This window comes from Aquarana catesbeiana, linkage group LG10 (genome assembly GCF_042186555.1).
Source record: "Aquarana catesbeiana isolate 2022-GZ linkage group LG10, ASM4218655v1, whole genome shotgun sequence".
NCBI lineage: Eukaryota > Metazoa > Chordata > Amphibia > Anura > Ranidae > Aquarana > Aquarana catesbeiana.
Window position 1 is genome coordinate 219,156,927 of NC_133333.1, and position 20,527 is coordinate 219,177,453.

Here is a 20,527-nt window from a genome sequence, read left to right on the forward strand (position 1 = left end):
CCAAAAATGTGTCAAAAGTGTCCGATGTGTCCGCCATAATGTCGCAGTCATGGAAAAAAAATCGCAGATCGCCGCTATTACTAGTAAAAAAAAATAAATAAATAACATTTTTTTAAAAATGCCATAAATCTATCCCGTATTTTGTAGACGCTAAAACCAATCAATATACGCTTATTGCGATTTTTTTTTTTTTTACCAAAAATATGTAGAAGAATACGTATCGGCCTAAACTGAGGAAAAAATTTTTTTTTTTTTTTTAAATTGGGATATTTATTATAGCAAAAAGTAAAAAATATTGTGTTTTTTTTCAAAATTGTCGCTCTTCTTTTGTTTATAGCGCAAAAAATTAAAACCGCAGAGGCGATCAAATACCACCAAAAGAAAGCTCTATTTGTGGGGAAAAAAGGACGTCAATTTTGTTTGGGTACAACGTCGCACGACCGCGCAATTGTCGTTTAAATTGCGACAGCACTGAAAACTAAAAATTGGTCTGGGAAGGAAGGGGGTGAAAAATGCCCGGTATTGAACCGGTTAATATCACTTTAACTTTTTAAGAATATTTTTTTTAAGTAAATATCGTCTAAGCAGCTTGATGAGCCACTTGAAGGGTCTCTAAAATTTAGCAAATGGTGAAATATGGTAATTTCAAGGCAATAGTTCAGTATAATCACTCCACTCATCTGTACCTACAACCTTCGGGGATTGTAATATATATGTTGGTGTAATAAAGGGGGCTCCCGATCCCAGGAACGATCCGCTCTCCTCCTCTCCTCTGCCATGACTCTGATGTATGGAAACACGTGGGCAGAAGTCAGTTGTTAGCCGTCCAGCTCTGGAGGCTCAGACTCTCCTTCCATGTGTTTCTGGTACTTCTGGGAATAAATCAACATTTACATTATCCGCAATGACGAGGAATGAGAAAAATACATTATTTATTATTCAAAGTAAGTAAGCCAAACATCATTCATGGGTGGGGCTCCCCCGGCCACAGATTGTGTTATAAATAATAAGGAGAAGCTTAACTCTTTCTCGGCACAAATTAGCACCATGTGCAGAGGATGACGAGGGGCTCCGCTCCGCATTACAACATGTGTTTGCTTTAGGCCCTTCCAGCCTGACAGCGGGACATGGAATGTAGACCGGTCTAGGGCCCCAGTGAGCCTCTCCCCAGAATATGATATATCGTCATCCATCTGACAGGCCCATAATAAATGGCTGCGCAGCTGCCAAAACACCATCCTGTGCCCACAGAAACGCCCGTATATCATCGGTGCCATTCATCTCTGTCCGCTCCATGCTGCGATGTGCCCCACAGACGCAAAGATTGCTTTTGGATGTGGGCAGAGCCACCCAAGTTCTGGCTTATCACACGTCCTGGAACTTCAGTGCCAAACGTGTCATCTGGTTGACCCCTTATGTGGGTCTTTGGCAGACATATACCATATTACCAAAAGTATTGGGATGCCTGCCTTTACATGCACTTTAATGGCATCCCAGTCATAGTTTGTAGGGTTCAATATTGAGTTGGCCCACCCTTTGCAGTTATAACAGCTTCAACTCTTCTGGGAAGGCTTTCCACAAGGTTTAGGAGTGTGTCTGTGGGAATGTTTGACCATTCTTCCAGAAGAGCATTCGATTTTGGACCAGAAGGCCTCACTCATCCATGTCTTTATGGACCTTGCTTTGTGCACCGGTCCAAATCATTTGGTGGAGGGGGGATTATGGTTTGGGGTTGTTTTTCAGGGCTTGGACTTGGCTCCTTAGTTCCATTGAAGGGAACTCTAAAGGTGTCAGCATACCAAGACATTTTGGACAATTTCATGCTCCCAACTTTGTGGGAACAGTTTGGGGATGGCCCCTTCCACTTCAAACATGACTGCACACCAGTGCACAAAGCAAGGTCCATAAAGACATGGATGAGCGAGTTTGGGGTGGAGGAACTTGACTGGCCTGAAGAGAGGCCTGAATAGAACACCTCTGGGAATGAATTAGAGTGAAGACTGTGAGCCAGGCTTTCTCGTCCAGCATCAGTGCCTGACCTCACAAATGGGCTTCTGGAAGAATGGTCAAACATTCCCATAGACACACTCCTCAACCTACAATATGACTTGTGTCGCAATTGTATACAATCTTTTTTTGTTGTTGTATTATTTGTTTTTTTTTCCCTATGAAAGTGAAGTTACCCTTTAAACCAAACCTCCTTCCTCCCCCCTCCCCTAACAAACTCTTTCTTGGTAAATACACAACTGCATGCAGATCCTAAAACTTCTACAAGTCATTATTTATATGGAATATTTATTATGTTTCTAGTGCAGGGCCAGCGTCAAAGACCTGCATTCTGGGCCTTCATTCCTGAACACACAGGGCCCTGAACACTGGTACTAGTTAGTGCAGCTTTAAGCCCCATCCAGCCACTGCCTGCCATAGACTTTGACATGTTACCTGCAGCCGGGCTGGACACTGCACCTGTCCCCCCCTGGGTGCACTAATATGGACAGTCTGGGCGCACTGCATCTAGATGGCCCTGTGTGCAAGGGAACCTAATGTGGAACAGGTTGCTGACTCCCAGAAGTGATGTTGTCAATTTATTCAAAATTAACAGATAGACGAAATTCCCGAGATCAGCTTTATAAATTGGTGAAACTTTTGGAAATGGTGTTTTTTTTTTTCTAAAAAATTTTCCCAACTTTTAAATGATCTACTTTGGGCTGGAGACCACGTTGGACAGACTGGATCGGTCACTAGATGTAGGTAGTGGCTCCATAGGCAGTGAGGAAGGAATCACTTGCTGTGGGTTGAGCCCAATGGCGTATGGTGGTGGTGGATCCACTTGGGGTCTTGGGCTGCTACTTCTCTGGTACAACCAAGTGGTCAGTTCAGCAAAAAGACTTGGGTGACCTGTAAGGAGCACCTAGTGTCCAGAAAAATGCTACTGCTGTTATAGGGTTCACAAAACATTTATTGAAAGTGCAATGGACTTCCCCTTCTTCAGGACTTATGAAGGAAGGTGGTTCCTAGAGCGATTTCTAAATTTCAAACTGACAGATCTCCAGCAAGTGATGATGCCGAGGCAGACACTGAAGAAGGGGGAGTTCATTCCCCCCGAAACACGTTGGCCCGATGTGCATGTTTGAATTTCCAATAAACGATTTGTGCACCCTACATTAAGAGTTGCATTTTTCTGGACACTCCTTCCTCCTTACCCAAGTCTTCTCGCTGAAACAACCATATGGTTGTACCAAAAAGGTATTATGACGCAATTGAAGGCTTTTATACACATGATTATGTAAGTATCACATTGAAGCGGAGTTCCGCCTAAAAAAAAAAAAAAGAATTAAAAGTCAGCAGCTACAAATACTGCAGCTGCTGACTTTTAATAATCGGATACTTACCTGTCCCACGGTCCAGCGATGCGGGGGATCGAAGCCCCTCTCGTCTCCCCCTCCGCTCTGCGGCGCCGGCATTGTAACTGTGGGCGCCCGGCTGTGGCTCCACAGCCGGGCACCCACTGTGCAAGCCGCATCGCGCGCCGTGACTGGCCGCGCAATCATCTGGGACCTGTGACGTGTCCCAGATGATTTCCTAGAGGGAGGGGGGGGAGAGCTGATCTCCCTTAATGCACCAAGGGAAGTGACGTCAGGAGCCCAGTCGCTGAAGGAGGCAGATTACGAGGGACCCCCTAGCAACAGGCATTAATAGGTGAGTAAAAATAAAATTTTCTCCAAATGTTTTTCTTTTTAATTTTTTTTTTTTTTTTATGCATATTCATTATTTTTTTTTTTTTTTGGGGTGGAACTCCACTTTAATATTAGAATTGTACGTTTATGGTAACAAAGGGCGTAACATAGGCAGACTAATTCTAATCAGGACTTGAAAGAATGCGAACATGTGCTTAAAACATTATTAGTGCCGTGTGCACAGTGAGGGCAGTGTGCAATACATACAAAATAGAATACAATTATATACAGAACTTACATAGTTCCTTAACAATTTGTATGGCTCAAATTGCACTGCATCTGCACAAAAAAAGGTGCAGGACCCTTTTTTTTTCCCCACACTGGAATCAGATTGCATGGGTGTTCACTCCTATGCGATTGGATTCTATCCATCGCACTGCACTTTGAAAACCACTTTGGTGTGTCGTTAACTTAACATTGACACCTGCTGCGGTTTCCATGAACGCCTTGAGATTTCAATGCAGTGCGGGAAATGCACAGGATGCGCTGCGTTTCCCGCAACGCATATATCAGAACCGAGCCTAAGATCAGTGATCATTAAGAGGCTGTGTGATTAAGTCTTTCCCCCCTTCACATAATGAGAGTTTCCCCTCCGTCTTGTGTCCATACAGAACGCCGGGCGGATCAGTAATAGCTGTGTGGACAGATGTTGGAGCAGCTGGGTCCAGTCAGCGATGTGCGGGAATTGGGGGAATCTTATGATGTAAGATGAGCTCCTGACCCGATAACGTGACATATCTGTTACCTATGAGCCCAATGGACATGAATTTGCGCAAAATAAAATATACACAGACAACGCGAAATGCTGTAATTCCGATAATATTACCAGATAACAAGGTGGAGAAAAACAAACAGAAGGAAAGCTTTTGCTGGGATGGTTGGGTGTCCCCGGGGCCCTCAGACAGATGAGGTCAGTGGATTTTGGATATCAGTGACACAACATGAGAATAAGTGGGAGCATATGGCGTCCGAGTGACGTCTTCAGGGAACTTTCCCAGGAACAGAAACCACTGCTGACAGCTTGAGTTTTGCAGGGGAAGAGCCCAGCCAGCGATTTGGAAACTAGCTAATGATCCTAAATCACAGGTCACCATTATACAACACTGAGTGTGGGGCTGGCCGGGGGATTGATGCTGCCCACACATGCTACAGTGCTTTGAAAAAGTATTCATACCCCTTGAAATTTTCCACATTTTGTCATGTTACAACCAAAAACATAAATGTATTTTATTGGGATTTTATGTGAAAGACCAACACAAAGTGGCACATAATTGTGAAGTGGAAGGGAAATGATAAATGGTTTTCAACATTTTTTTACAAGTAAATATGTGAAAAGTGTGGTGTGCATTTGTATTCAGACCCCTTTACTCTGATACCTCTAACTAACCACTTGCTTACAGGGCACTTAAACCCCCCTCCTGTCCAGACCAACTTTCAGCTTTTACTTTGAATGGCAATTGCACGGTCATACTACACTGAACCCAAATGAAATTTTTATCATTTTTTTCCCGCAAATAGAGCTTTATTTTGATGGTATTTGATCACCTCTGCAGTTTTTAGATTTTGTTAAAAAAATTGAAAAAGTCAGAGTTTAAAAAAAAAAATTATATATTTTTTTATATTTTGTTATAAAATTTTGCAAACAGGTAATTTTTCTCCTTCGTTGATGTACACTGATGAGGTGGCACTGATGGGCACTGATGGGTGGCAGTGATGGGCACTGATTGGGCACTGATTAATGGCAGCACTGCTAGGTGGCACTGATTTGCACCACTGATGGGCATTGATAGGTGGCACTTGTGGGCATTGATAGGTGGCACTGCTGGGCACTGATGGGTGGCAGTGATGGGCACTGAGTGGGCACTGATTAATGGCAGCACTGCTAGGTGGCACTGATTGGCACCACTGATGGGCATTGATAGGTGGCACTGGTGGGCATTGATAGGTGGCACTTGTGGGCATTGATAGGTGGCACTGCTGGGCACTGTGGGCACTGGCAGGTGGCAATGACAGATGGCACTTTCAGGCACAGATAAGGCATATGTGCCTCCTTCCTCTTCGGGACCGATCTCCCTTTGACATAAGCCGGTGATTGGCTTTTTTTTCCTCCTCACGCTGTCAGTGTGAGGAGAAAACAAAACTGATCACCGATCTTTTGTTTACATCATGTGGTCAGCTGTCATTGGCTGACAGCTGATCACATGGTAAGGGGCCGGGACCGGCCCCTTACTCGGATCTGTGATCATCTGAGTCTCCGTGACTCGGTGATCACAGCGCGCACACCGCGCGCCCTGCAGGGTGCGTGCTGTGCGCATGCACAGGGGAGGACGTCCCATGACGGCCTCCTAGAAATTGAGGTCCGCGCTGTATCCGTCATTCGGCTATGGCCCGGACCTCAAGTGGCTAAAATCTAGTGGAACCAATTGCCTTCAGAAGTCACCTAATTAGTAAATAGAGTCCACCTGTGTGTAATTTAATCTCAGTATAAATACAGCTGTTCTGTGAAGCCCTCAGAGGTTTGTTAGAGAATATTAGTGAACAAAAAGCATTATGAAGGCCAAAGAACACACCAGACAGGTCAGGGATAAAGTTGTGGAGAAGTTTAAAGCAGGGTTAGGTTATAAAAAAATGTCCCAAGCTTTGAACATATCACAGAGCACTATTCAATCCATCATCTGAAAATGGAAAGAGTATGGCACAACTGCAAACCTACCAAGACATGGCCGTCCACCTAAACTGACAGGCCAGGCAAGGAGAGCATTAATCAGAGAAGCAGCCAAGGGGCCCATGGTAACTCTGGAGGAGCTGCAGAGATCCACAGCTCAGGTGGGTGAATCTGTCCACAGGACAACTATATTGCCCTGTACACACGATAGGATTTTCCGACAACAAAATCCATGTTTTTTTTCGACGGATGTTGGCTCAGACTTGTCTTGCATACACACGGTCACACAAATTTTGTCGGAAATTCCGAACGTCAAGAACACGGTGACGTACTAAGAGCCAAATAAAATGAAGTTCAATAGCCAGTGCGGCTCTTCTGCTTGATTCTGAATGGATTTTGTTGTCGGAAAATTTGAGATCCAGATCTCAAATTTTGTGTGTCTGAAATTCCGATGGAAAATGTCCGATGGAGTCTACACATGGTCGGAATTTCCGACAACAAGCTCCCATCGAACATTTCCGTCGGAAAATCCTATCGTGTGTACGCAGCCTTAGTCATGCACTCCATAAATCTGACCTTTATGGAAGAGTGGCAAGAAGAAAGCCATAAGAAGTCCTGTTTGCAGTGTATTAGTGCTCAGATGAACATGCTTAGACCAATTTGTAATGGATCAAAGAATGTCAGGCAAAATGGTCGTCCCTCACGCATGTTCACTTCATCAAATCTGTCCCTCTTTGAAAAAAGTTTGGGCACCCCTGGTTTAGCACAAAGCATATTCATCTGTAATGCCCCGTACACACGATAGGATTTTCCGGCGGAAAATGTTCGATGGGAGCTTCTTGTCGGAAATTCCGACCGTGTGTAGACTCCATCGGACATTTTCCATCGGAATTTCCGACACATAGAATTTGAGATCTGGATCCCAAATTTTGCGACAACAAAATCTGTTGTTGTAAATTCCAACCGTGTGTACACAATTCCGACGCACAAAGTTCCACGCATGCTCGGAATCAAGCAGAAGAGCCGCACTGGCTATTAAACCTCATTTTTCTCAGCTCGTTGTACGTATTGCATGTCACCACGTTCTTGACGTTCTTGATAAGATTTGTGTGACCGTGTGTATGCAAGACAAATTTGAGCCAACATCCGTCGGAAAAAAAACATGGATTTTGTTGTTGGAAAATCCTATCGTGTATACAGGGCATTAGAATGGCCCAGTAAAAGTCTAGACCTAAATCCAATTGAGAATCTGTGGCAAGACTTGAAAATTGCTGTTCACAGATGCTCTCCATCCAATCTGACAGAGTTTGAGCTATTTTGCAAAATATGTATGGGCACAAATGTTACTCTCTAGATGTGCAAAGCTGGTAGAGACATCCCCAAAAAGACTTGCAGCTGTAATTGCAGTGAAAGGAGGTTCTACAAAGTATTGACTCAGGGGGGCGCTATACAAACGTACCCTGCACACTTTTCACATATTTATGTGTAAAAAAAATTGAAAACCATTTATCATTTTTCTTCCACTTCACAATTTTGTGCCACTTTGTGTTGGTCTATCACATAAAATCCCAATAAAATACATTTACGTTTTTGGTTGTAACAATATGACAAAATGTGGAAAATTTCAAGGGGTATGAATACTTCTTCAAGGCACTGTACAGTCTTTATTTTGTCATTTATGGCAATTCATCCTTATGATGCTGCCACATGTGTCTTCTTCCCTTTAATTTTTAACCTGCAAATAGAGTTGTATTTCTGTCCATCCATTCCTAAGATTTACACTGCTCTGCTTCAAAGAACAACCCTGTCTGACAGCACAAGAGACCTGTCTTTTCTCTGCTGTAGTGAAGTATAACTTACAGGTCTTGTCCCTGCCCCAACCTGTCATTGGACAGTGAAATGAGAAGAGCAGACTAATGAGCTTGTCTCTCTATCACTTTTGTGCTACTTGTCCCTCTCCCAGACTAAACTCTGCTGTACAGGAAATGCTGGAGGCTCATACCAGGTCACATTCAGTTACTAACACTTCTTGCTTGAAAAAAAAAGGATCCCTTCCATTGGGGCTGCTCCTGCACTGCAAGGGTTAATTGCTTATTTATTCTAAGAGAGAGGAAGGCCTCATTTATACTAGCAATTGGGGGGGGTTGAGCCACAGTTATACCACCCCACCCACTCCCCCTAAGCCCCCGTTCACATTGGATTGACTTGTAATGAGATTTGACGGGTCAAATCGCATGACAAGTTGCAGCCTATTACCAGCAATTGCTCTGTTCAAATCGGTGCAACGCCGACTTTGCGGTGCCGCACCGGTTTGAAAAAGTAGTTCCTGCACTCATTTTGGCGATGTCGGGTGCGACTTGGATAGACAGTTGTGCATGAAGCCGCACAGATGTTTTCCAAGTCGCACTGACATGCGACTTTGAAATCGTGCAATTTCAGATGAAGTCACAGGATTTCAAAGCAGCAGCCAACGTGAACGGGGGCTTAAAGCTGCAAAAGCAAGGGGTGTGTGAACATATGCTGCAGCCACAGTGCTTTGCATCATGGTGCGGCAAAAATGATCCCCACCCCGCCGTCGTGTTGGTACCGCCCACTGAACGAGACTCATTTGAGAGGCTCAAGAAGAAGCACATTAAAGAAATTGTAAAGGCAAATTATTGCATTCTATACATTAACCACTTCAATACTGGGCACTTTCCCCCCTTCCTGCCCAGACCAATTTTCAGCTTTCAGCACTCTCACATTTTGAATGACAATTGCGTGGTCATGTAACACTGTACCCAAACTAAATTTGTATCATTTTGTTCCCACAAATAGAGCTTTCTTTTGGTGGTATTTGATCACCACTGGGGTTTTTTTTCTTGGGGGGGGGCCTGACAACTACCGGGGATGCACACAGTTGTAGGCCATCAGCCTCATTATACCCAATGCAGGGCCATCAGCCTCATTATACCCAATGCAGGGCCATCAGCCTCATCATACCCAATGCAGGGCCATCAGCCTCGTCATACCCAATGCAGGGCCATCAGCTTCATCATACCCAATGCAGGGCCATCAGCTTCGTCATACCCAATGCAGGGCCATCAGCTTCATCATACCCAATGCAGGGCCATCAGACTCGTCATACCCAATGCAGGGCCATCAGACTCGTCATACCCAATGCAGGGCCATCAGCTTCATCATACCCAATGCAGGGCCATCAGCTTCATCATACCCAATGCAGGGCCATCAGCCTCACCATACCCAATGCAGGGCCATCAGCCTCACCATACCCAATGCAGGGCCATCAGCCTCACCATACCCAATGCAGGGCCATCAGACTCGTCATACCCAATGCAGGGCCATCAGCCTCGTCATACCCAATGCAGGGCCATCAGCTTCATCATACCCAATGCAGGGCCATCAGACTCGTCATACCCAATGCAGGGCTATGGGTGTTGTGTTGGTCTTGATGATGTCAGGACCTTAGACTGCTTGAACATGGGGGAGAAGACAATGCAGGGATTGATCTAGCAGTTCGGAAGGGTGGAGGATCTGGTAAGTAAATAAGTCAGCTAGACCTAAAAGAGCGATCAACGCTTGCAGCGCAGGCACAGTTCCACTGCAAGGGATCATTTTCAAGTTTTTCGGAGTTGGTTTTTCTTTTTTTTCTTTCATTTATATCTGTCTGGAGTTTGGCATTAAAGGGGTTTTCAACTTTGGCAGAGACCTTTCCTGCTGCCTCAGAATGAGACCTCCCGCCTGGAAAAGCCTCCTACTTGGGATGAATAAAATGGAGTTTTTGCTTCCCTTACATTTCTGCAAATTGTTTCCATTTTGGTAAAATGTTTTGGATTCAATGGGAAAAGCAAAACGAATTCTACCTCAAAGTGCGATCTCGCCACCTACGAAGTAACATGGCGGCCCGGCCGCGCTCTGCATGATGCCAGATGGACGCTGCAGCAGATTTTGTTATTTCTGTATCAGAAATGCTTCTCAAGCAGGAAAATATTTCATCGTTTAGTCTGGAGCCCCTTTGATGGCATTTTAAGTGTGCGGAGAGCGAGCAGGAATCCGGGGATCTCATACATTTCACATGTGTCTTTCCTCACCAGAATTAATCATAAAGGGAGATTTGGATCTCTTCCATCGATACAAAGTATCAAGAAAACGACGATATGGTCAATGTTGCGTGACAGCGGAATTTACAACTAGAGATTTTACAGAGCTGGAAATAATGTGATTCTAATAACACTCTACATATTACCAGCATTGCATGCCACCTGAAAGGTCTGCTCCAACTATATGTGATAATTCAGTGTTTGGTGGATTCTGGACCTCTTGGAATCCATAGCTGAGTGAGATCTATGTTCTGGAGGTCCTAGGTCTACTTCCCACCGTGGGCATTAAAAGCTGCAGCAAGTCAAATAGAGCCAACTTCATTTCCTGTCTGGAGGACATCATTGGCCCAGGCATCACTAAATGGCGGACCGCAGTCTGAATCCGGACCGAGCCACTGTCCCATCTGGACCTGCGGTCGTGCCATTTAGAAGCCTTCCTTCCCTCTGGCCTCTGCTGCTGTCATTCTCAAGGCAGCGTGGAGAGCGGGAGGCTCAGCCGCACTGGGAAGCTGGACGAGTTAACTTTCCAGTTTAACTAGCAGGTGATTGGTTGCTAGGGCACCAGGCGGTCCTAGCAACCATTCACCAGCTTTTAAATAGGAAAATTTAAGCTCAGCAGCCCCCTGCTCCCACCCTCCATCCAGTACTGCTGTGCATCCTGGCTGCTCTGTGTAAAGTAGGCAAGAGGGCATGGCTGTGAAGGGGAGAATGCGGGGGGTGACATGAAGTGGGCAGTGCTGTGTGTGTGGGGGGGTTTGAAGGGGGTGGCAGAGCACATTATTGGGGTGGAGGGGGAGGGTGATGTGAAAGGGGAGCAGTGCTGTGGGGGGGAGGGTAATGTGAAGGGGACCAAGAGAGGGGAGATGTAAAGAAGATCAGGGCTGTGGGGGGAGATGTGAAGGGGGGGGGGATTGCTGGTGGGGAGGGAATATGTGAAGGGGGGCAGTGCTGTGTGTGTGATTGGGGAGATGTAAAGGGGGGGGGGGAGTGCTCTGGGGTTGTTTTGAAGCAGGTCAGTGCTGAGGGTGGGGAGATGTGATGTAAAAAGGTTTGGGGGTATGTGATGTAAAGGGGGCAGTGCTGTGGGGGGTTTATGTAAAGGGGGGCTGTGGATGATGTAAAGGGGGAGCAGTGCTGTGGGGGGGGGGTGTTGATGTGAAGGGGGCAGTGCTGTGGGGAATTGATGTAAAGGGGGGCTGTGGGGGGGTGATGTAAAGAGGGGCTGTGGATGATGTAAAGAGGGGGCAGTGCTGTGGGGGTTGATGTGAAGGGGGCAGTGCTGTGGGGGGTTAACCTAAGGGGGGGCTGTGGGGATGTGATGTAAATAGGGGGGTACTGGCAGTGCTGTGGGGGAGGGGGTGTTGATGTGAAGGGGGCAGTGGACACTAATGTGAAGTGGGTGACTGATGTGCCAGGGACTGAGGACATTGTGATATAAAATGAAGGGAGCTGTGATGGGAAGGATCTGAGACATCACACAAACATGCGATTCGGACCTCTGCTGGAAGAAAATTTTACTGATCGGATCTCCATGAATTTTATTTCAATACCCCTGATCTAGACATTTCCAGCTGACTGTCCCAGGCCCGTCCCTTTTATTCATTGGATTTAAGTTCTTTCAATCATGAAGGTAGGGTTGCCACCTGTCCAGGATTCAACCGGACAGTCCGGGTTTTAGATCCTGTGTCCAGGTTTCAGTCCACCTGAAACCCAGACACATCAGTGACAGCCCTGCAGAACCAGTCCTCTTATCCCCCTCTCCCCTCTTGTCGGTTTTCAGTGCTTTTAATTATTTTGGTGGGGGGGGGGGAGCTATTATACTGGGGAACAGGCTGACCAAGGAGGGATTATACTGGGGGACAGGCTGACCTGGGGGGATTATGCTGGAGGACAGACTGATTGGGGGACTGTACTGGAGCACAGACTGACCTTGTTTGATTTAACTATGCTCCTTAAGCTTCTCCCATTATAAACACAATTTGGCCACACCTACTGTTCATCACGAGACGCTACATGTGCTGCAATGCTACTCTTTTTGGGGCACCCAAAGGTGTCCCAGGTCTTTTACAACCTTATAGTGTAAATTGCAAAAATAAATTGTTGTGCACCACTAAAGTGTTCGGATTTGGCTTGATGAAAAGGTGGCAACCCTACATGAAGGCTCAGCAACACAGGTGTACATTCCTAGGGCAGTCAGCATGCAAATACAGCCTGCCTAGGAACTCCCACTTCTCCAGACTGACATTCACCCAACAAGCCATTTTTATATTTGCATAACTCCTCCCAAGAGCCGGCCCACTGCTTGCACCAGGGCTCTGGTGAGGAGTACTGAAACAGTACAGTCTCCTGCTGGCCCCTCCCACCAGCCTTGATCTGTCTGCATTACATAGAGAAGCACAAAGACCCAGTGCTGACATCACCAGGTCTAAAATAAGGTATGTAACGAAAAAAAGAGGCTTTATTTTTTATTTTTATTTTTTTATTTTTTTTTAGCACGTTGATGAAAGTGGAAAGGGGAACCAGAGAAGACAAAATATAATAATCTTTAACGACATCTTTTAATGTTGTAATATTTTCTGTAATTCTATAAACTCGCAGATGCTCAATCAGAGATTTTGGTTTTCATGCTGGAAGTATTGGAATGTTCTTTCTCCCGGGGGATGTTACATAATTATATTGTCTTTAACTCTGTGCAGAAGTATTGCAGCTATTAGTTTAATAGGTAATAAATAGAGCTGACAAAATGAGATTTATGACGGGTGATATCAGCATGAAAATATGTTTTTCTTCTCTTTTTCTAGAATTAAGTGGCTGCGTAAAGCTATATAAAGGCATTTCACTGGCTGAGTCTGCGGGAGGCACGAAACAGCCGCATCCCCCCTTGTACATAGCATAGCGCCGCGGCCTGTGGTGGCATAATGGATGTCACCGACATGCACCCCCCTCCCAACCACCCCTCAAACAAATCCCGCAGAGGCCTTTATTACAGAAATAGATCATTATCATTTCCTTACATGGTTTGCTGCAATTCTTAATCCTTACAATAGGGAACCTGGCACTCCGACATGCAGCAGTTCACTGATTAGATTGGTCACCGAGGCTGTCAGTGTGAAGGTTAAAGTATATGTAAAGCCAATCATTAAAATATTTAATAATTAATCTTCAACTTTCATTGAAATATATTTATCCCTGATAATCCTGCCATGAAGGACCTTGGACAGGCACTTCCTGTTATCGGGTGGCAATGCTCTGTCTCCCAATTGTGCTCCTGTGTTGTCGCTCTTCAAATGGAGACTACAAGTGGCCGTTTCAACACATATTACACAGGTATGGTCCACCGTTGTTACCTTTAGGATACCCATCCTGAGAAATGCCATGCAGCCATCATTGGGATGCCTGCATACAAGAAGTAGCTGCAAAAAGGTTGTAGGAGATCAGTAGCACTGAATGCAGCACAAGATGGAAAAAAAAGGTGAAGACGGGTTTTGATATTAAAAATGGCAATTGTTAATGATACACAGTGCACAGAGCAAGCTAAATGTTATCCAGTTAGGGTTTATATCTCTCTAGAGAAGCCCTATTGCTGGAGCTTAGCTGCTGGAACAACTCTAGAGCTGGAGAAATGATTCTGGAGTAAGGCTTCAAGACCAATTGGACCTCGGGCTAAGTATTTCCTTATGCTCTGGAGAAAGCTCAGAATTCAGCTGCTGAAGTTATATGTAGAATAATTCTGGAGTCAGGGTTTTTAGACCTATGGGCGCTGGAGCTCAGAATTTCCTCATCTTCCAGAGAAACACTTTAGCTAGAGCCTAGTTGCTGAAACCACTCTGGAGCCAGATAAATTATTCTGGAATTGGTGTTTTTTGGAGCTGGAGCTAAGGATTTCCTTATGTCCCAAGCCGGAAGAATGATTCTGGTGTTGGTGTTTTTTGGAGCTGGAGCTAAGGATTTCCTTATGTCCCAGAGAATGCCTCAAACTGGAGCTCAGCTGCTGGAGGCACTCTGGAGCCAAAAGAATGATTCTGGTGTTGGTGTTTTTTGGATCTGGAGCTAAGGAATTCCTTGTGTCCCAGAAAAAGCCTTGAACTGGTACTCAGCTGCTGAAACTACTCTGGAGCCGGAAGAATGATTCTGGAGTTGGTGTTTTTATTGGAGTGAAAGATTTTCTTCTGTCCCAGAGTAAGCCTCATACTGGAGGTCAGCTGCTGGAGGCACTCTAGACCTGGAGTAACGATCCTGGAGTCAGGGTTTTTAGACATGTTAGAGCTAGAACTAAGGATTTCCTTATCTTTCAGAAGAAGCCTTGAGCTGGAGAGCAGCTGCTGGAACCACTCTGGAGCTAGAGGAATGATCTTGGAGTTGGGGTATATACACCTATTGAAGCTGGAGCTAGGGATGGCCTTGTGTTCCATAGAACGCACAAGCTGGTGCTCTGCTGCTGACCTATTGGAGACCTATGGGAGCTGGTGCTACAGATTTCCTTATGCTCTGGAGAAAGCTTGAAGCTGGAACTCAGCTGCTGGATGCACTCTGGAGCTCACAGATTTTTTCTAAAGGGTTTCTGGACCTACTGGAACTAGAGCTAAGGATTTCCTTATGGTCTAGAGAAAACCAAGAACTGGAACTCAGCTGCTGGAAGCACTCTGGATCTGGAGGAATAATTCTGGAGTCAGGGTTTCTAGACATATTAGAGCTAGTACTAAGGGTTTCCTTATCTTCCAGATAAAGCCTTGAGCTGGAGAGCAGCTGTCTGAACCACTCTGGAGCTAGAGGAATATGTCTGGAGTTGGGGTTTCTACACACAGTGGAGCTAGAGCTAAGGATTTCCTTATGCTCCAGAGAAATAATGAGCTGGAGCTTAGCTGCTGACCTTTGGGAGACCTATGAGAGCTGGTGCCACAGATTTCCCTATGCTCTGGAGAAAGCCTCAAGCTGGAGGTGGCTGAACAGTTCTAAAGTTGGGGTTTCTGGGCCTATTGGAGCTAAAACTAAGGATTTTCTTTTGCTCCAGAGAAGCCATGAGCTGCAATTCAGCTGCTGGAAGTACTCTGGAGCTGGAGGAGTAATTCTGCAGTAGGGATTTCTAGACCTTTTAAAGCTGGGACAAAGGGTTTTTTATTATGCTCCAGAGAAAACCATGAGTTGGACCTCAGCTTCTGCAAGCACTCTTTAGCCAGATGTGGCTCACATAGAGAGCTAACAAACAGGAACATGGGGTCAGGACAGTATAAGAGAACTTTTACTGCATTCATGTTAAATATCTTAGGATATGTTATGTTTACAATAAACGATAATCTGCTGAAAATGCTTCATACTTATCTGTGAATGTCATAAAACCTCTTCAGTGATTTTGGCTTAGTGTCCCATTCTCCGTGTGAGCTCTGGTGGTTCCCATGGTAGGAAACAGTGGAGTTAAGCTGAGTATCAGGTTAATCCTCCTGTGTCTCGGCCATCTAAGTGGCAGCGTCTCATTGATTGGTTCTGCCGTTAATGATGTCTACCGCTGACAGTAATCCTAAGAGGAGGATGGATGGATGGTGATTTGTAGAAGCCGGCTGTACATGGCTGCCCCCCAGGTCCCCCGTGGCCTGTACCCTTCAATCCGCTTGTTCATGGTTCAACTGCGAGCTTAAGGAGTTTTGTCACACAATCAGGATGAGGGGTTAATTTCCCTAATGAGCTCCAAATTCCCCAACTTCCAGTGATTGTCTGAGGCATTGTATTACCGGCCCCGGATTGTGACCTCTCCGCTCTTCTCCTTGTTGGATCCCAGAGATTGAAAACAGGTGGTGCCCTAGGCCTGGCTGACGGTGGGTTACTGGCTGTGGTTTCATGCGTCTACATGTATGGCGGGTGGAATATGGAGCAGCCGTATTTGGACTGAGCTTTTACATGTGTATTATCTGAATAATTATACTTATCAATGTGACGGTGAAGTGGGCTTAAAGTGGAACAGCTGGAATGCAGTACATCAGCCGATCACTGTATTCATCCATTGGTGATGACATCCACCTGCTCAGGGTCACTGCACTTTATACATTGCCTGGAACAGGTGTAAAAATCTTTTTCCATCCCTACAAAAACACAAGGCTCTGGTTATTCTTCTCATTCTTTGCTTGTGCACGTTAAATGGTCACTAAACCCTAAACCAGAAAAGTTCCCTGATGACAATTCAGCATTCCACAAATGGACATCTGAACAGTCCCACCTTGGCATAAGGACTTTATATCTGTCCTGTGACACTAATTGTCCCAGGTTATCATCCAACTAGAGCCGAGGTCTCCAAACTGTGGACCAAGGGCCAGATGTGGCCCTTTGCTAGCCTTTATCCGGCCCTTGGGGCACTATTCCTCCCACTTCCACCAAGAAGGAGGCACTATTTCTTCCACTGATACCAATGATGGGATACTATTCCTCATACTAATAGGGGCACTCCTCCTCCTCCTTCTACTGACATCGAAACCCTGAGGCCATATTTATTCTCACTGATGCTGGGCCCGGGGCATTTACTGCCTACGCTGCCCACAATCCGCCCCTCCTAAAGTCTAAAGGACAATAAACTGGCCCTTTGTTTGAAAAATTTGCATACCCCTGAACTAGAGAATGTCGATATTGTCTTTCCACAGGTTGGAGTAAAACAATTTGATGGACTGTAAAAGTCAAATTTTAATGAATGGTTGAGTTTCAGCTTTCAGAGGAAATTGTATTGCTTTTTTTCCCCCATTAAAATAGGGGTGTCCAACCTGCGGCCCATAGGCCACATGTGGCCCAAGACGGCTGTGAATGTGGCCCAACACAAATATGTAAACTTTCTTAAAAATGTAGAATTTTTTTTTAAACTTTTTTGTAAAAATGCATTTACACTACATTTACACCAGCGAGCACATGCGACCAAATAAAAACACCACTATTATCTTCCCAAAGAAAATTTGTATTTTTAATGTGAGTGCGCACATGGAAGTGTTTTTATTTTTACTATTGCAATGAAAATTACTGCACTATGGCATTTTATGCTATTGTTTATTCATGACGGCCAAAATGCATTTGAAGAATTAAAAGGTGTAAAGATCAAAAACTGGAAGGAGGTGACATGGAAGGCTGCCTGGAAGGATAGCGGAAATCTAAGCTACTGTGGACTAGACATATGCAATTCGTTTCGGTCCAAATACATTTTTTGTTATGAAATAGTAATAAATATCATTGAAATCCGTTAAAGTTTGTTTTTGTTTATTCATTTTCCAATGAATGCCAAGTTTTCAGAACGAGTCTAATTTGAATCGGTCGAAAAACAATCAACTGATTTGAATTCTGTGTGAAGAATAGCAGGTTGTTAAGCAGCGGGCCGGGAAGCCGGCCACCCGGCTCCTTAACAACCATGACTCAGCATCTGTCAGCTGGCTTCCCCACTGACAGATTAATGTAAAGAAAAGAATGCCGGCAAAGGTGCAGACGAACAAGCGCCCCCCACCTGAACCATACCAGCCCACATGCCCTCAGCATGGGGGAGTGGGTGCTTTGGAGTGGGGGGGCTGTGCCCCCCCCACCACAAAGCACCTTGTCCCCATGTTGATGGGGACAAGGGCCTCATCCCCACAACCTTGGCCGGTGGTTGTGGGGTCTGCGGGCTGGTGGCTTATCAGAATTTGGAAGCCCCTTTTTTATCTTTTTAATAAAGCATTTGTCAAAAACTGTCTCTGTTTTTATTACTTTTTGACACTTTTTTGATGAATGGGTAGGGGTACTATGTACCCCATTTTCATAGGGGGGTGGGATCTGGGGGCCCACTTGTTAAAGGGGGCTTCAAGGTTCTGTTAAGCCCCCAGCCTGCAGACCTTCACAACCACCGGCCACAGTTGTCTGAAAGAGGCCCTTGTGCCTATCAACATGGGGACAATTTTGTTTGGGGCGGGGGGGGGCAGAGCCCCCCCACCCCAAAGCACCCACCCCCCCATGTTGAGGGTATGTGGCCTGGTATGTACAGGAGGGGGGGCTCTCTCTCGTCTCCCCCTTTCCTGACCTGCCGGGCCCAGATAAGGGTCTGGTATGGATTTTGGGGGGTGGGGGGCCTCATTGTTCTATTGCTGGGCAATTGCTTTTCTTTACATTCATCTGTCAGTGGAGAAGCCTGCTGACAGATGATGAGTCATGGACGTGGGTGGCAGGCTTCCCGGCATGCTGCCTAACAACCAGCTATTCTTCACACAGAATTCAAATCAGTCCATCGTTTTTCGACCGATCCAAATTCTAATCGTTCTGAAAAAGTTAGAATTCGTTAGAAAATGTATAAATGAAACAAATCTTAATGAAAACAAAACAAAATTTAACGAAAACTAAATGAATTCCGAAACCAAACTAAACAAACTCCATAACGAAACTAAATTAGTAAGATAACGAATCTATTGGGAACTAAACAATTTTTTTCTGTTCTGCGCCTGTCTACTGTGGACCTACTTAATAATTTAAGAGGGTCAGGGAGGTCTGGTGAGTGCACAATTTATTTGAGTGTGAGCACTAAAGGAACTCGGGCTTCTGGGAAGGAGGTGTTTGGAAGTCCACCACGCATGGTTTGCTGGAGCACATATTTAGACTTGGATGAAGAAGCACTGGATTGTTTTGAGGCAATTATTTGTAGTTATACAATTCATCTAAGTATAAAGGACACGCTGGATGGACTTTGCATTCGCTTTATGGTTTTTCACTGGATATTTACTACGTTAAATGAGTTGATTATTTATCACATGTGTTTTTTCACATTTTACTTTGATTACAAGAGCACAGCATTTATGTATATAAGGGGAGCGCAGCACTTTGTTGTATTTATCACAATGAAATGATCAGGTCAAATGATTGATCAGATAAAAACGTGATGGGCAGTATTTATTCTTGTTATTGTCTTTTGTGTTCATCTCTAGGTCTAGGGCTCCTACAAATGGATTATTGTACTGATGAGAAGAATACAGGCAGATGAGACTTCATTGAGCAGAATGAACACTCCGATGGGGTTAATGCGGACACTGTCCAGCCGTACAGAACGTTCCATCTCTCCAACAACATGGCCTGTGTTTTATGTCACGTAGAAGCAGGAAATCCTCATCGCGGCTCCACTATCTACTAATCTGATTGGAGCTCATTGAAAGAGAAGAGCCATCCTGAAGATTCGGTCACTGTCCTCCACCGGATGCCGGCTCTGATAAAGAGACAGTAACCCTGAAAACACAAAAACTCTATGTGAAAAAGAGAGTTATGGCATTCACAGATATGTGTGTGAAAGTTCCTACATCCAAGGCCAATATTAAACATCAGGGGCTCAGGTCAAAGATTATTGTAGAAGTTCTCATCCCAGTTATAAAACTTGATAAATGTTATCTGAAATCACCACGTACATTTTATCTTTTTATTTAAGAATATGTTATTTTGGCATAGGTTGTTAATCATCATATGTGAAAAAAATTAACAGCCATTAAGTATCAGTGTTTTGGATGAGCTATTATATTATGAAGATACAAAATTATCTCAACAGACAGTTACTACTTAATGGATTGCTAGAGACAATATTTGCCAATCTGATTGACTTTAACCAGATAAAACATAAAAGGAAAGTAAATGGAGAATGTGAAATACTTACACTGTGTAAGGCCAATGAAGCTCAGGGATGTCTCTGTTGGCCAATCACGTGATTCCCGCTAAAGCAATGGTCATGTAGTCTGTGGCAAAAGCCAATGGCAAATGGATATTTGAGTACAGCAGGCCAGTTTGAGGCTCTGTCTGAATAATGCATGCCCTCAATGTATCAGAGATCATTAACTAATGCCTTGGAAGCTGTCACGTAATTGACTGCCAAAGGGAGCATAGACATTTTCCTAATAAGAGGAAAAATCTTCACATTCTTCCTTTTCCTTTATTTGAATGATTCAACCTCCTGGTGCTACATTAACCAAGTTTATTTTTAAGAAACAAAGAAAGTACGAGCTCCCTGCAAAGTTTCATTTATTAAAAGTAAGTTGGGTTGTAGCGAAAAGTGCTAC

General features: G+C 44.8%; 1 long non-coding RNA gene across 1 annotated transcript in view; it reads left to right on the forward strand.

Moving 5' to 3' along the window:
• LOC141110145 (uncharacterized) overlaps positions 1-19,981 on the forward strand; it is a 59,100-nt gene extending 39,119 nt beyond the window's left edge. Inside the window, exon 3 of the long non-coding RNA XR_012236248.1 lies at positions 19,415-19,981. This is a non-coding gene — a long non-coding RNA (uncharacterized lncRNA). The remainder of the gene's footprint in view (positions 1-19,414) is intronic.
• The last annotated feature ends 546 nt before the right edge of the window (positions 19,982-20,527 follow it).